This window comes from Procambarus clarkii, unplaced genomic scaffold, assembly GCF_040958095.1.
Source record: "Procambarus clarkii isolate CNS0578487 unplaced genomic scaffold, FALCON_Pclarkii_2.0 HiC_scaffold_499, whole genome shotgun sequence".
NCBI lineage: Eukaryota > Metazoa > Arthropoda > Malacostraca > Decapoda > Cambaridae > Procambarus > Procambarus clarkii.
In genome coordinates, this window is record NW_027189532.1 from 102231 (window position 1) to 120000 (window position 17770).

Sequence of the window (17770 nt, forward strand, 5' to 3'; positions counted from 1 at the left end):
TACGGACCGCAGTCACCTTATAAAACAAAAGAAAACAGCCGTCTGTCTGCATCTGTCTTTCTTCCAGGCTGCACTCTTACAGAGGACAGTCGAAACACCCAGCATTCCACCTGGGAACGCACTTCCGCATGCCCCTGGAGGTAGAGCAAGGAATAGAGTGGAGGGCAGCATCTAATATGGTGTGATGAAAAAGGAGTAGGGCTCGACGATGAGGCAGATAGGAGAGGTCAGAAAGAGTAGCATGTAGAGTGAATAGATTCCAGTCAGCCTTGGCAAACTGCCACCTAGGGAAGGAGAGAGAAGGGTGAAAAAAGAAAAAGTGACAAGGATGGGGAAATGGTCACTGTTATGGAGGTCACGAAGAACCCACCACATGAAATCTAAATAAAGACGAGACGAAAAAGAGGGAGGTAGTGATGAAGAAGAGGAACTACAGGAGGGGTAAAAGTCAAAGCATGACAAGAGGCGAGAGGAAGGATGTTGCAAGGACCGCGCAAGATATCAAAGACAGTAGCGATCACGGCGATCCTGGAAAGATAGGAAGGCAATATCAACATATAAGTTGAGGGTGGGAGTCGAACGAAAGGCACCAGAGCTGAGGCGCAACCCAGTATGGTGCAAAGCAACAAGACGACGAAGAGTAGAAGGAGACGAGTAAGCAGGGCAACCATAATCGAGTTTAGACAGGACGAGAGACGAATGTAAAGAGAGGAGTGTGCGGCTATCAGCTCCCCAAGAAGTATGGGACAAAACCTTAAGGATGGTAAGGGTCTTGGAGCATTCAACTCGGAGGTAAGAGATATGAGGCTCTAAGACAAACGAGTGTCAAAGATTAACCCCAAAAGCTTAGTGGACTCCCTGAACACAAGGGGATGACCATAAAGCAAAAGAGGGACAAAGAATGACATGCTTCTGAGTAAAAGTCATAGCACAAGTCTTAGACATAGAGAACTTGAAGCCATGATCAGTTGCCCAAGATGACATGGCATCAATCACAAGTTGGAGCCACTGTTGAAGGAGCGGCGAATCATCATCCCGACAGCAAAGGTTAACATCGTCGACATAGAGAGCGAAGCAAACGCCAGAAGGGAGGAAAAAAAGACCCTTGAGGGCAACTAGAAAAAGAGTAGTGCTCAGAACACTACCTTGGGGTACACCCTCATATTGCCTAAAAGGGGCAGAGAGTGTGGCACTAAGCCTAACTCGAAAGAAACGAGAGATAAAGCTTTGGAGGAAGAGAGGGAGATTACCACGAAGGCAAGATGAATGAAGTTGTGACAGAATATGATATCTTCAGGTGGTGTCATAAGCCTTTTCCAGGTCAAAGAAGACAGCAACAACAGAGGTCTTCGCAGCTAAAGCAGTACAAATATAGACCTCCAAGTTCACCAGGACATCTGTTGTGCTGCGGCATTTGCGAAAACCAAATTAAGAAGGGGAGAGGTGGTGAGTGTTCTAAAAACCACATCAGACAAACGTTAAGCATACGTTCAAAAGAGTTTGCAGACAACTCATGAGGGCAATAGGGTGGAAGTCCTTAGGGAATGTCCCGAGAGACCCTGGAAACATAACAGGGAGGACGGGGAGGACAACGGCATCAAGCCAGTCCTCAGGTACTGAAGACGACTCTCGGACCCGATTATACAGACTCAGTAAATACCGAGACATGCACAGATGGAGATGGCGAAGCATCTCATAATGAATGCCATCGGAACCCACTGCCATAGAACCACAGAGGGACCGGGCAGACTTAAGTTCAGAGAGAAGGGATCGTTATAGGGAAGGCTGAGATGAGTGCAGAAATCTAAAGGACGAGATTCAAGAACAGGCTTACGAAGAAGGAAAGATTAAGGAAGATGAGAACCAGAGCTAACAGACGAAAAGTGGGAACCCAGTTCGGTCGCAACGTGCAACGGGTCCACCACAAGAGTACCACGGAGGTGGAGGACCGGCGAGACATCAGAAGCAAACTTACCCACTATCTTGCGGATACCCTTCCAGATCTGCGTCAGAGTATTTTCGGACGTAATGGTGGAAACATAAGACCTCCAACACTCACGTTTACCTGTACAGATGGTCCTACGGACCACTGAACTCGCCTTCCGAAACAAAAGACAAGAATCAGCCATCTGCCGGCAGCGGTGTCTCTTCCAGGCTGCACGCTTATAGCGGACAGCCCAAGCACAGTCCACATTCCACCAGGGAACGCACTTCCATGTTTCCTGAGAGGTAGAGCGAGGAAAAGAGTGGAGGGCAGCATCGAAGACGGTGTCATGAAAAAGGAGGAGGGCGCGAGGGAGAAGCAAAATGGAGAGGTTGGAGAGTAGCACAGAGGGTAAATTGATGCCAGTCAGCCTCGGCAAACCGCCACCTAGGGAAGGAGAGGGGAGGGTGAAAAGAAAAAGGTAACAAGGAAGGGGAAATGGTCACTGCCATGGAAGTCATCAAGAACCTGCCATGTGAAATTCAAGTAAAGAGACAACGAGCAAAGAAAAAATCAAGACAGGAAAGGGTGTAGTCCAAGAGTCCAAATGAGTGGGCTCATCAGAATTCCTTAGAGACAGGGAAGAAGAGAGGATGAGCGGTTCGAGAAGGCGACCTCGGGTGCTTGTCAGAACATCACCCCAGAGGGTATGTCGACAACTGAAATCACCCAGCAGGAGCACAGACTCTGGCAAGGAGTCCACTAGGTGTTTAAGATCGGGAAGAGAAAGGGGCACATTTGGGGGGAGATAAATGGAACAAACTGTGTACCATTTACGCACAAAGACACGGGCAACAGAACATTAAAGAGGTGATGGAAAAAGTAAGGGGATGAAGGGAACATCAGAACGAATCAAAAGCAGAAAAGTTATTGGTCCCAGCAAAATCTGAAGGGGGGGGGGGGGCAGGGGGAGAGAAAGGAATAATCACGGAAGCGACCAGGACGAGCACCAAGCATCGGCTCCTAGAGACAGACACAAAGGAGCGAAAACTGTGAAATCAAAAGTTGGAGTTTATGGAAATTGGCATAATATCCATGAATATTCCATTGAAGAATAGACATTGACAAAAAGAGAAAGGACAGGAACAGAGAACAATGAAGAAAAAAGGTTAAAATGGAACACAGCATGTCAAAGAAGTGCAGGATCAGGATCAGGGTCAGCGAAGTCAGGGATAGTGGGCATGGGTAAACTGAGTAAAGATGGAGGGAAGGGAGTGGGAGGACAGACCACAGGCAGATGAGCAGGGTCCAGAGGAGGAGGCAACCGAGAGGGACTGTCAAGGACAGCAGGAGGGGCAGAAACCGGGGAGCACACCTCAGCAAGGGCAGGAACCGAGAGGGTAGCAGGGGCCAAAGAAACCTCCAAAGCAGGAACAGGGGGCTCGACCACCGAAATGGGAGAGGTGGAGTGATAGTCAGAGGTAGGGGGCGAGGATGAAAGTGAAGCTTTCTTACCAGCCAGGGAGGAGGAAGGAGATAAGCCAGGCTTTCGCTTCTAACTCAGAGACAGGTGTTCCAGCAGCAACGTACTGGGCAACAGACTCAAACGTCTCAACAGAAGAAGAATGAGAGCGAACAACACGATGATCACTAGGAGAAGGATGGACATCAGCCTGCACAGACAGGCGGCGTGGAGAGCTAAGAGAGAGAGGAGAAGGATGGGAAGGAGGATCAAAGGGAGTTGAGAAAGAAGACACAGGAGACATGACAGACTGGGTAGAAAGAAGGGGAACCCCAGACAGAGAACCAGGAGGGGGACCCTTCGGGTCAGAATGTAAAGGAACAGGGGAGCAGGCGGTGAGCGTATCTGGGTCTAAGGCCTGGAAACTGTTGTGAGACTGAGGAAGGTGGGAAGGACGAGGAGAGGAAGAGTGCAACACGTGAGCGTAAGAAACCCCAGCGAAAGGGGAAGGAGGGGGATGGTGAACTTGGCGCCTCGCCTCAGGAAAAGACAAATGTTCCCAGTGCTTCAAGTTGAGGACAGCTGCCTCATGTTTGTAATGGATACACGCGCGAGAGAAGGTAGGGTGGGCATCACCGTAATTGAGGCAGCGAGCCTGGGGAGAAGTGCACTCCGACTTAAAGTGACCTTCGTTCCCACACATAGGGCAGACAGAGAGAGAATACTGGAGCATTTGAGGGCACCATGTCCGAACTTCCAGCATTTATTACAAAGCCGAGAAGAGGGTATGTACTCCTGAATGGAGCATCTGGCACCAGCAAGAATAACAGAGGGCGGAAGTGTCCAACCATCAAAGGTAATTTTCACAAGCCGAAGGGACAGACGGCGACGGCCACGAGGGGGTCGTGAACGTGTAAACCTGGAGAACAGAATGGTCTTGAGCCTCGAGGACATGTTTAATATCCTCGTGGCAGTCCTTAAGGTTCCTAATACCGGTTGTAACATGGTGTGGGAGGAGAACAGTGCCAACACTGGCACTTAACTGAGCATTCTTGGAGACCCGAACAGGGGGGGTCACCTCAATGTAGGACAAAGGCGCCAAGTGGACAGCTGCATCCCAAGAAGAAGCAGCAACAACATGCGTACCGAGATGGGTGGGGTTAAAAGTAACAGAGGCATCTACTGAATCAACAAGGTGCCTATGGAGGGAGAAATTGTCAGGAGTAGAATCTAAATGATGGAGGTCAAAGTACTTAGTCCACATAGCAAGATCAAACAAGGCATGGTATGAATTGGTATGGGAAGGAAGCATGCGAGAGCAGCCATGGCGGGGACGGTGGTGAGAACCCTCTAGAGAGAGAGAGGGGGGTCATAAGGTGCAGTAGTCACAATGAGAGATGGAATCGTACTAGGGGACGAGGTAGTCACCACAGGGGGCTTGGGGCTCAACCCAACCACAGAAGAGGAAGGGGAGCGGGGGAGTAGTCCAGTCTGGGCCCAATGTAGCGGGGGCTACAGAGCCCAGTCTTCCAGCACAGTCCGACTCAGGGGCCTGGTCACCCACCCCCCATAAGCCTGGGAAAGAGAAGTCGTTTCATTATCCATACAGCAGTCTTTCTAAAAGTTTGGGGCCTGGAACCAAGGGATACCACCTACCAGGGCAGCCAGGGAGGCTGAGCGCGGGCCAGTGCAGGAAGGGTGCATCGTCCCCAGCGGTGCCTCCCCCCTTTTTAACAAGGAGTCCTACTGCATAGTTCATTCTCCCACACTGGTGCAAAGACCCCACTCCCCCTATTGCCCCAGCCTGGACACCCAGCCATCCACTCAGGGCTACCCCTCCAGCGGGCAGTCCGATGGCTCACAAGCCCATCTTGGTGCCCATCTGCATGTACATGTACTGTACATGTACATCATGTACTGTACATGTACATCATGTACTGTACATGTACATCTGCATGTACAAGCCCATCGTGGTGCCCATCTGCATGTACAACACACAAAGAGGGGACAGGAGAGGGGGCAAAGGCAACCCTCACTAGTCCCAGGGTGGTGTACATGAGCCCCTCACCATGACAAGGTGACACCACAGAGGGAAGAGGCGAGAAGAGCAGATGTACTCCTGAATACAGCATCTGGCACCAAGAGTTACGGAAGACGGAAAGGACCTATCAAAAGTGATTTTCATTACACAAAGAGACTGGCCACGACGACCACGAGGGAGAGCGAGTAACATATTAATAAGGAGGATAGAATGGCCTTGGGCCTCAAGGACATGTTTATTATGGTAGTCTTTAAGTTCCTTATCACCAGTCGCTACATGGTATGGGAGAATAACTGTGCCAATCCTGGTATTTATTTAACCAGGCATTTTTTGATATTCGAACCGGTGTCTCCCCAATGCAGGACAACGAGGCTAAGTGGACAGCTGCTTCCCGAGAAGGAGCTGCAACAACACGTGTACCAGTATGGGTGGGGTTAAAAGTGACAAAGGTATCCACCAAATCAACTAGAGTAGGAGTAATTAGGTCAAGTGGAGGAGTAGGTCTGTATATTAAAGAGGAGCTGGAATGCACAGAGCTCCTGAACTTGACCAATGAGGTGGTAGAGGTACTTGGAATCAAGGTAGAGAATATAAATCTAATTATTATTCTAATATACAAACTGCCAGATGCAACAGTTCAGGAATTCACTGAGCAGATCCACAAAATAGAAAATAGCCTTGGTGACCTAGCAAACCCAGTACCAGATATTATCTTCCTTGGAGACTTCAATCTACCCAGTTTACAATGGAGAATAGTAAACAGTAATACTATAGCATGAAATCAACCTGGAAATAACCAATCACAGGTCAGAGAACTACTGAGATTCTGTGACAAATTCTCGCTCAGTCAGCAGATTACAGAACCGATTAGGAATGAGAACACGCTGGACCTCATATTCACGAACAATATCATTGCTCATTGAAGTGGAAACTAACATTAATAACGGTAGTAGGCCCAAGAGAAACAACAAGCGAGAAGGGCTATTCAACAAATTAAATTTTAATAATAAAAGGATAGGCTCGGAGAAAATAAACAAGGAACTTACAACATTATATGGGAAAATGTTTAAGTAATAAAAATCCTACACAAGGTCCAACGTAGAAAGAGAACGCAGACGACATTACAAAAGAAGAAAAAATTTAACAGAAATGCTGAAGCAGAGCCTCAAAGCTCTCCGAATGTACTCGCTAGAAAGACGATGGGAGAAATATCAAATAATATACAAGTGGGAAAATACTGGAGGGCCATGTCCCAAATCTGCACTGTAAAATAACAACATACTGGAGTGAACAATATGGTAGAAAATGCAGAGTACTGTACAACCAGTGAAGAGCAGGGGTGCCATAGGCACAATTAGAGAGAACTATATGAACATCATAGGTCCATGGTTGTTCAACATCCTCCCAGCGAGCATAAGAAATATTGCCGGAACAACCGTGGACATATTCAAGAGGAAACTAGATAGTTTCCTCCAACGAGTGCTGGACCAACCTGGCTGCGGTGGGTATGTGGGCCTGCGGGTTGCTGCAAGCAACAGCCTAGTGGACCAAACTCTCACAAGTCAAGCCTGGCCTCGGGCCGGGCTAGGGGAGTAGAACTCCCAGAACCCCATCAACTAGGTGTTTATGGATGAATAAATCATCAGGACGAGTAGAATTAACATGACTGAGATTAAAATACTTAGTCCATGTAGCAGGACCAAACAAAGCTTGGAAGGTATTAGAACCGGAAGGAATCGTGCGAGTGTGACTGCGGAGAGGACGGCACCGAGCACCCTCAGTAAGAGGGGGGGGGGGTAAAAGGTGCAGTTTTTACAATGAGAGATGAAGCCACTCCATGTGATGAGGTGGTCATTACTGGGGGCTTGGGGCTCAACCCTGCCACAGAGGTAGAAGGGGAGCAGAGAGGGGTTAGGTTAGTCGGGACCTGGTAGACCAAGCTCTCACAAGTCAAGCCTGGCCTCGGGGATTAGAAAAACTCCCAAAACACCATCAAGTGGGTATCAAGCAGGGAAAGTCTGGAGCTGCTTGGTCTGGGACCAAAGTAGCTGGGGGTTACAGAGCCCGGCTTTCCATCACAATCCGACTCGGGGCCCTGGTCTCCCACCCCACATTTGAGAAGTTAAAAGTAAGTGTCAGATATCAGCATGTAAATGAACAGGTAAACATATCATCAACAAACAAGCCCCCATACCCACCATGGCGGCACAATTAGAGGATAGGACACCTGATAAGACGTGGGCCCCCCCAGGGGTGCATCGTAGATATATGCCCTGCAATCACCACTTTAAGAACCATCAGTCCGTCAAGGTTGGGCTCAGCAATGAAGGAAAAGAGTGACAATAAAAGTGTCCCTTTGCTCAACAGTTTCGGGTACCACAGTTTTACGGGCAAAAGACTGTGCCTCATCTAACATCCAGTGTCAAAACAGAAGACGACATCTAAAAGAATGATCAAGAATAGCAAAAAGTCGCTGGGAAATAGCAATTAAAAAGGAGAATTGGGAAGGAAAATTAAACTCAGTAGGAAAAAGCATTCAGCACAATTAGTGAAGAAGGCAGCAGGAGCATAAGGCTTCAAAAGGACAGAGGACACTGTCCCATGGAGCATCACACTCTAGCATCTGCCAACAAAGCCCCCTCACGATGGCAACAGGCTGGAAAGGGAGGGAGAGATGAAAAAGATGAGAGGGTGAAGAATACTGCTCGGTGAGACACCAGTGTTAATGGGTAGAGTGGGAAAATTGGAATCATTCACAGATACATACTGGAGTCTGTCACTGAGGTAAGATTGTAGGTACTGGAGGGAGTGACCTCTTACTCTGTAATGTTTCAATTTAAGAAAGTTAATGTGTTTACAGTGTCAAAACGTCTTATGTAGGTCAACAAATAAATGAATAAGGTACTCATTTTTTCCAAAAGCTGCATAATCATACAAACTGGGCATGATTGGTCCTTTTTTGGTCCTGAAGCCATTATGGCAAGAACTAAGTATAAATAGGAGTAAGGCTGCATGTAAATTAACTCTTTAAAATATTTTAGACAAAATCGGCAGAATTGATTTTGGTCTATAATTGTTGACTTCAGTGAGATTGCTGCTTTTATAGACTAAGGTTACTCTTGCTTTTTTCTCAAAATATCAGGAAAGGTTTAGAGTTCAAATAATTTGTTGTAGAGCAATGCAATGGCTGGAGCTAAAAATCTAGAGACTTTTTGTAAATTAGGGGTGGAATCTCAACATACAGTATCTATGCATGGGGTTCATTCATCCACTGCAAACTACCTCAAGCCCATCATCACCCAATGAAAATCTGCTATCAGAACAATAAAACTGTCTTCAAACAACACACAACCTCTCTGTTTAAATCCCTGAACATGCTACATATACACTCGCTCTACACATTCTCTTGTACTATTTACAAGTACAAAACCTTGTTCCTAAATGCTAACCCTGATCTGAAACTCTCCATTGATAGACGTAATAGAACCCACAAGCACCACAACATATATATCTCTTTGATATAATTTTTTTATATAAATTGACAGTCAGGATAATATAATTGCCAATCAAGACTAATATAACTTTGAATCAGGGTTTTTCACCCACAGGGTTATTGATCAATAGAACTGCCGACCCACCAAAGCCATAACTGCCAAAACTGTGCTGAATTTCAAAATATACCTGGAAAAAATCATGAAGGCAAACTGGGAGGGAAAAGGGAACCTTCAGCAAGCCGACGACTTCCTGTTCTCATTGAGGCCACTCGGGTTAGTGGCCCTCAGGTAAATCGGGTAAAATATTATTCCCAGACAATTACAGCATAACTGATAAAGTTAGGCTAGAGTAATAAATTTCTGGTAAATTTAGAGTGATAAATTTTTAGAGTAATATAAATTTAAATTTCATATTAACTTGACTGACAGCTATAATGCCAATCAGCATTCAATATACTCTTCGGTGAAATATTTATAATCAAGAGTAGAACTCATAAATAGGCCTAAACAAAAAATAAAAAATGGACATCAGTTTGCATATGAATCTGATGAGAAAATTCCTGGATTAATATACATTTCCTTACCAATCAAATGATCTCACCTTAAGTACGTCTCAGATTGTCTTCTTCACCAACTCCAATGCTAAATAATATTACAACAAAAATGTCCATAACTTAGCTACAGAGTATATAACATTTTAATGAATTTCCACAGGAAGCAAAAAAAGGAAGCACATTATTTACATATATATGAAGAAAAACATTTAAAGCTTTGTTTTACCTTTGCTAAATTAAAGAGATATTTCTATACAGTACTTATAAGCAATTTTGAGTTTTCCTAGTGACAGCTTCTCCAGTTCTTGCTTGGTCATCTAACTTTCATAAAAGAACAATATAATAAAATATCTTTTATATCTTTACCTTTCATTGTGAAGTGTATTTGTCAAACAAAATATAATTACCTCTGAAGAACATCCAACTGACATTGTGATAGCACACTGTTAGATTCAAGGTAAGTTAATATACCATTGTGTGCCTCATTATCCTTCAACATTCTCTTAATTATCTTCCACACTCAATGTGTTTAGCCTATTATTTGCATGTATCATTTTGTGCCTCTTCATACTTCCAAGTTGACTAAATCTCTTTCCACACTCTGGACACTCGTGAGGTTTATCACCTGAATGCACTAACATGTGAGTCTTCATACTTCCACGCTGACTGAATCTCTTCCCACACTCTGGACACTCATGCAGTTTCTCACCTGAATGCACTAACATGTGCTGTATTATAGATCCACGTTCTCTAAATTTTTTACCACACTCGGCACATTGAAAAGGTCTCTCATTCGCATGCACCTTCCTGTGAGTCTTCATACTTCCAAGATGCCTGAATCTTTTCCCACACTCTGGACATTTATTAGGTTTATCATCTGAATGCACTAACATATGAGTCTTCAAATGTCCACGATGACTGAATCTCTTCCCACACTCTGGACACTCATGAAGTTTATCACTTGAATGCACTAACATGTGAGTCTTCATATTTCCACGCTCACTGAATCTTTTCCCACACTCTGGACACTCGTGAGGCTTGTCACCTGAATGTACTAACATGTGAGTCGTCATATTTCCACGTTTACTGAATCTCTTCCCACACTCTGGACACTCGTGAGGCTTTTCACCTGAATGTACTAACATGTGAGTCGTCATATTTCCACGTTGACTGAATCTCTTCCCACACTCTGGACACTCGTGAGGCTTGTCACCTGAATGCACTAACATGTGAGTCTTCATACTTCCAAGACTGAATCTCTTCCCACACTCTGGACACTCGTGAGTTTTGTCACCTGAATGCACTAACATGTGCCTTATTATAGTTCCACGATCTCTAAATTTTTTGCCACACTCGGCACATTGAAAAGGTCTCTCATCCACATGCACCATCCTGTGCTTCTTCATACTTCCAAGATGACCAAATCTCTTCCCAAACTCTGGACACTCATGAGGTTTATCACCTGAATGCACTAACATGTGAGTCGTCATACTTCCACGTTGACTGAATCTCTTCCCACACTCTGGACACTCATGAGGTTTATCACCTGAATGCACTAACATGTGAGTCTTCACACTTCCAGGACGGGTGAATACCTTCTGACACTGTGGACACTGGTGAGTCTTCATCTTCTTTATGACAGGTGCAGTTTGTGTGAAGGTTTTCTTCCCCGGATGTTGGGAGAAGCGTCAAGGCTTGAGTGTTGTTTCTTAGAGTTAGACTTGATGTGAGCACTTGGCGGTCAATGGTGGTGCTTCTTCTTTATGATAGGTACAGTTTGTGTCAAGGTTTTCCCTTAATGCTCGTGCTGGACATCACCGGCGGACGCTGCTAAAATGGCGGCGGTTGTTTACCCTCTCATCGCCTGAACGTTCCAATGTTTTTGTCTGGTTCCACATATCATTTTTCCTACTACTTATTTTTGTTTATAAGTGATCATTTACAATTAACACTTGTATTTATATTCATGTTTTTCAATCAAAGAATGTACTTGAAATTGTTTCTTTAAACATAAAGCCACACGATTATACTTTTTGAAGGAAATAGCTCTCCCATAGTGGATGCACTACATGCGCAGAGTTGACCAACAATAGTTTCATATTCTTTTTTACCTATATATAAATATATATTGGAAAAGAAGTTCCTGTAAAATAGTCTAATAGGGGGTATAGGTGTTGAGTTAGTTGTCTCTTCAGAGGTTGCATGGCGTTTCACTTTCCTTCTTATGATGTCTTCGACGAAACCATTGGAGAAGCCGTTGTTGACTAGGACCTGCCTTACCCTACAGAGTTCTTCATCGACTTGCCTCCATTCAGAGCTGTGGCTGAGAGCACGGTCGACATATGCGTTAACAACACTCCTCTTGTACCTGTCTGGGCAGTCGCTGTTGGCATTTAGGCATATTCCTATGTTCGTTTCCTTAGTGTAGCCTGTAGTGTGGAAACCTCCGCTCTTTTCCATGACTGTTACATCTAGAAAGGGCAGCTTCCCATCCTTTTCCATCTCGTAAGTGAAACGCAACACGGAACTCTGCTCAAATGCCTTCTTCAGCTCCTGTCTGACATCAGGTACCTGTGTAAAAATGTCATCAACATACCTGCAGTATATGGCCGGTTTCAAGTTCATGTCGACTAAGACTTTTTGCTCGATGGTACCCATGTAGAAGTTTGCAAACAGGACACCTAGGGGAGAACCCATGGCGACCCCATCTACTTGCTTATACATGTGCCCATCCGGGCTCAAGAAGGGTGCCTCTTTAGTACAAGCTTGGAGTAGTTTCCTCAGAATATTTTCTGGTATGTCAAGAGGAGTACAGGCTGGATCACGATACACTCTGTCGGCTATCATCCCGATTGTCTCGTCCACAGGTACGTTGGTAAACAATGTCAAGACACACAAGCCAGGAAACCCACTTCGGCCAATCATTAGCCAGATACCCACACCCACGTACAGACTGGCGAAGCGACTCAACGGCCTGCTGACTCCTTATGTTCCTTGCGCCTTCAGCCTGAAGTCTCCAAAGGAATTTGTTGACTTACTGTGGGGCACACGGGCCACAGGGATAAGAGCCTCGTTGGAGGTAGAATCGCTGTTTACCAACGTACCTGTGGACGAGACAATCGGGATGATAGCCGACAGAGTGTATCGTGATCCAGCCTGTACTCCTCTTGACATACCAGAAAATATTCTGAGGAAACTACTCCAAGCTTGTACTAAAGAGGCACCCTTCTTGAGCCCGGATGGGCACATGTATAAGCAAGTAGATGGGGTCGCCATGGGTTCTCCTGGAGACACGCTATACCAAGAGTCTGACAACATCTTAGCCCATGATCTCTCCAGAGTTTATGAAGTAGAAGCAACTCCATCCATTACTCCACCACATAACGACGTACTTCTTCCAGAACCGCAGGCTTCGGGGGAGAGTTGTGACGATAATCTCCTTCAAGAGATTGAGCCTGCTCTTCCCTCCACAATTACGTCGTTAAAACTATATAAAACCACTATGGAAGAAATGTCCAACAACGACAACAACACCAGCAAGGTTTGCCAGAGCGCAAAACGTATGCAGCCAGAGACACCTGCTCAGACTCAAACTGCCAAACTACCTGTCTTACTACCGGCTCCGCTGATTGGTCGCCGGTCTGGCTGCAACTGCACTCGCCCCCCCCATACTACTTGATGTCTGGGGTCGCCACGACCTCAGACCTCAGAATATTCTGTGCTTCCGCAGTTACCACTCCTCCCGGCTAGACGTTAGCGTATACTGAGAGAGGTGGTAGCTTAAAGCCAATATTCCAGCACCTTACCTTTATTTTTGTATTGCACTTCTTGTTATTTTGTCTTAACGTAACTTTTCATTGTGTCATTTAATTATTCTTATTATTTTGATTGATTGATTTTATTATACGAATTTGTTTGTCCATTTTTTCATGTTTTATTTCTTTAACGTAATTAAAATTTCATTGTTAAAGTTTACTTGTGTTTTGTGTGTCTTCTCCTTACCTTACCACAGACGAAGTTCCAGTTTTTCTATTTTTTTTTATAACTATGTGACGAGGCCATACCCCTAGCCTTAAACAGCCGAACACCAACGCGTTACCGTCATATATATATATATATATATATATATATATATATATATATATATATATATATATATATATATATATATAATATATATATATATATATATATATATATATATATATATATATATATATATATATATATATATATATATATATATATATATATATATAAAATGTGACAATGTCAGACCACGGAGGAAAAATGAAACAGGAATTTCCTTAAGTACTTTCGTATATTAATACATCTTCAGAAAGAGTGATTTTACAGATCGAGTGATGGGTATAAATAGGCAGGCGAGAGTGGTGAAGTGAGGTGAGGTACAATACGTGGACAACGCAGACGGCCCATTGGCCCATCAGATGCAGCCAATTGGCCCATCCGATGTAGCCCAATGGCCCATCTGATACAGCAAACATACACAGGCACAATACATAGATAATTATAGCATAAAATGGCAAATATATACAATGAATTAGTGAGACAAATGCGTTCCAATGATCTTACTTAAATCGCCCTTTAACTGATCTATAAAAATGGATCTAAGTTATATAGACCACTGCTAATATTCAAATTACTTTCTTTAGTGATCTGTATCAAAGCAGATTCAATTATGTTTCTGTTATAGGTGCTTTTACAATTTGTTATTGAAGAAGCACTCTCCCAATCAATTTGGTGAGTATTTTCTGACAAATGAACAAACAAAGCATTAGACAATTGGCCATGTTTTACAGAGTATTTATGTTGCGATATTCTACATTTTAAATCTTTAGATGTTTGCCCAACATAGAACTTATTACATTCCTTACAAGGTATTTTATAAATGACACAATTATCACTACAAGGGCTGTTCCTAACTAATAGCTTACCAACAGTGTTTTCGTAGCTAAACATTACATCGATCTATATTAAAAAGTTTCAAGGCCTTGACAATATTCTCAAACCCGGAGAAATATGGTAAACATAACACATTCTTTGGGCGAATCCTTTCACTGCATATATTATTATAATATGTACGACGTGCTTTGTTACGGCAAATTTCCAAAAAATTCAGTGGGTAACAAAGCTTAAGACCAATCGAATCAATATTCTTAAACTCTTCGTCTAAGAATTCTGGACTCACAACTCGAAGAGCTCTTAGATACATTGAAGAAAAAATTGACTTTTTCACATTGTATCTATGCCCTGAAAAATAATGAACATAAGATAAATTATTCGTAGGTTTTCTGTAAACACTAAACTTTAAAGAAGAGTCTTCCCTATGAATAAGCAAGTCTTATTCATAGATAAGAGTCTTCCCTATGCTTATTCATAGGGAAGACTCTTCTTTGGAGGCAGGCGGGGTCAGGGGAGACAGACGGGGTCAGGGGAGGCAGGCGGTGTCAGGGGAGGCAGGTAGGGTCAGGGGAGGCAGGTGGGGTCAGGGGAGGCAGGTGGGGTCAGGGGAGGCAGGTGGGATCAGGGGAGGCAGGTGGGGTCAGGGGAGGCAGGTGGGGTCAGGGGAGGCAGGCGGTGTCAGGGGAGGCAGGTGGGGTCAGGGGAGGCAGGTGGGGTCAGGGGAGGCAGGTGGGGTCAGGGGAGGCAGGTGGGGTCAGGGGAGGCAGGTGGGGTCAGGGGAGGCAGGCGGTGTCAGGGGAGGCAGGTGGGGTCAGGGGAGGCAGGTGGGGTCAGGGGAGGCAGGTGGGGTCAGGGGAGGCAGGTGGGGTCAGGGGAGGCAGGCGGTGTCAGGGGAGGCAGGCGGTGTCAGGGGAGGCAGGCGGTGTCAGGGGAGGCAGGCGGTGTCAGGGGAAGCAGGTGGTGTCAGGGGAGGCAGGTGGTATCAGGGGAGGCAGGTGGTATCAGGAGAGGCAGGTGGGGTCAGGGGAGGCAGGTGGTGTCAGGGGAGGCAGGTGGGGTCAGGGGAGGCAGGTGGGGTCAGGGGAGGCAGGCGGTGTCAGGGGAGGCAGGCGGTGTCAGGGAAGGCAGGTGGTGTCAGGGGAGGCAGGCGGTGTCAGGGGAGGCAGGCGGTGTCAGGGGAGGCAGGCGGTGTCAGGGGAGGCAGGTGGTATCAGGGGAGGCAGGTGGTATCAGGGGAGGCAGGTGGTGTCAGAGGAGGCAGGCGGTGTCAGGGGAGGCAGGTGGTATCAGGGGAGGCAGGTGGTATCAGGGGAGGCAGGTGGGGTCAGGGGAGGCAGGTGGTGTCAGGGGAGGCAGGCGGTGTCAGGGGAGGCAGGCGGTGTCAGGGGAGGCAGGTGGTATCAGGGGAGGCAGGTGGTATCAGGGGAGGCAGGTGGTGTCAGAGGAGGCAGGCGGTGTCAGGGGAGGCAGGTGGTATCAGGGGAGGCAGGTGGTATCAGGGGAGGCAGGTGGGGTCAGGGGAGGCAGGTGGTGTCAGGGGAGGCAGGCGGTGTCAGGGGAGGCAGGTGGTGTCAGGGGAGGCAGGTGGGGTCAGGGGAGGCAGGTGGGGTCAGGGGAGGCAGGTGGTGTCGGGGGAGGCAGGTGGTGTCAGGGGACGCAGGTGGGGTCATGGGAGGCAGGTGGGGTCATGGGAGGCAGGTGGGGTCAGGGGAGGCAGGCGGTGTCAGGGGAGGCAGGCGGTGTCAGGGGAGGCAGGCGGTGTCAGGGGAGGCAGGTGGTGTCAGGGGAGGCAGGCGGTGTCAGGGGAGGCAGGTGGTGTCAGGGGAGGCAGGTGGTATCAGGGGAGGCAGGTGGTATCAAGGGAGGCAGGTGGGGTCAGGGGAGGCAGGTGGTGTCAGGGGAGGCAGGTGGTGTCAGGGGAGGCAGGTGGTATCAGGGGAGGCAGGTGGTATCAGGGGAGGCAGGTGGGATCAGGGGAGGCAGGTGGTGTCAGAGGAGGCAGGCGGTGTCAGGGGAGGCAGGTGGTATCAGGGGAGGCAGGTGGCATCAGGGGAGGCAGGTGGGGTCAGGGGAGGCAGGTGGTGTCAGGGGAGGCAGGCGGTGTCAGGGGAGGCAGGTGGTGTCAGGGGAGGCAGGTTGGGTCAGGGGAGGCAGGTGGGGTCAGGGGAGGCAGGTGGTGTCAGGGGAGGCAGGTGGTGTCAGGGGAGGCAGGTGGGGTCAGGGGAGGCAGGTGGGGTCATGGGAGGCAGGTGGGGTCAGGGGAGGCAGGCGGTGTCAGGGGAGGCAGGCGGTGTCAGGGGAGGCAGGCGGTGTCAGGGGAGGCAGGTGGTGTCAGGGGAGGCAGGCGGTATCAGGGGAGGCACCCAGCAAACATTTTCATGTTTTTAAAACATCCTAAAAACGACATTTCATTGTTTTCAGCACGTTTATAATTACGTTTAGAAAAGGTTTTTTGAGAACTTTTATATACAACCTTAGAACGTAAATAATTAACATTTCTAAAAACTTTTTTATGATCTTTTAATTACCTACATTAAAGCGTTTAGGGTAAATTAGGGTATAATAATTTTGTAATTCATATCTGAAATAGAAAGGGAGAGAAAGAAAGAAGACATATCTGAGATAGAAATGGACATCCTATATATGTATGTGTAAATTACAAATAAATAGGGTACAAAAAGAGAATTAAAATATTATATTTATTTAATTAAGAATGAGTAATACAACAAAATATATGTAATAGCTCGAAATATATAGACTATATCTATAACAGAATATAAAAGTAAAAATTTAAAAATCTATATATGCAATATGTGAACACAATAGATTTTGTGATCAAGCAGCCTGTGATTCATGTCATGCTGAGATCAGTCTGACGTTATAAGCAGTTATTGTTACTTAAAACTAAAACAAGTAAAATTTTCCGAGTATACATATAACACTATAGTTTTTCTATGACTAATAATAAAAATCTATTAATCAAAAGTTTAGGACTAATTAACTAAAAATAAAAATCTACAAGTGAATGTAAACACAGTCAAGTATAATATTCATGTAGAAAGAGAAAGAAAAAGAGAGAGAAGGAAAGAAAGAGAAAGAAAGAAAGGGAGAAAGAGAAAGAAAAGAAAAAACAGTCATGTATAATATTCATATTAGCACCATGCAATATAACTTAGATTAAGTAAAAAATCTCAGACATTTTTAAATCAAATGAAATATGAGAGCCAGAGAGAGAGACCCAGAGCCAGAGAGAGAGAGCGAGAGCCAGAGAGAGAGCGCCACAGAGCCAGAGAGAAAGCGTGAGCCAGAGAGAGTGAGCCAGAGAGAGAGAGAGCCAGAGAGTGAGAGAGAGAGAGCCAGAGAGAGAGAGAG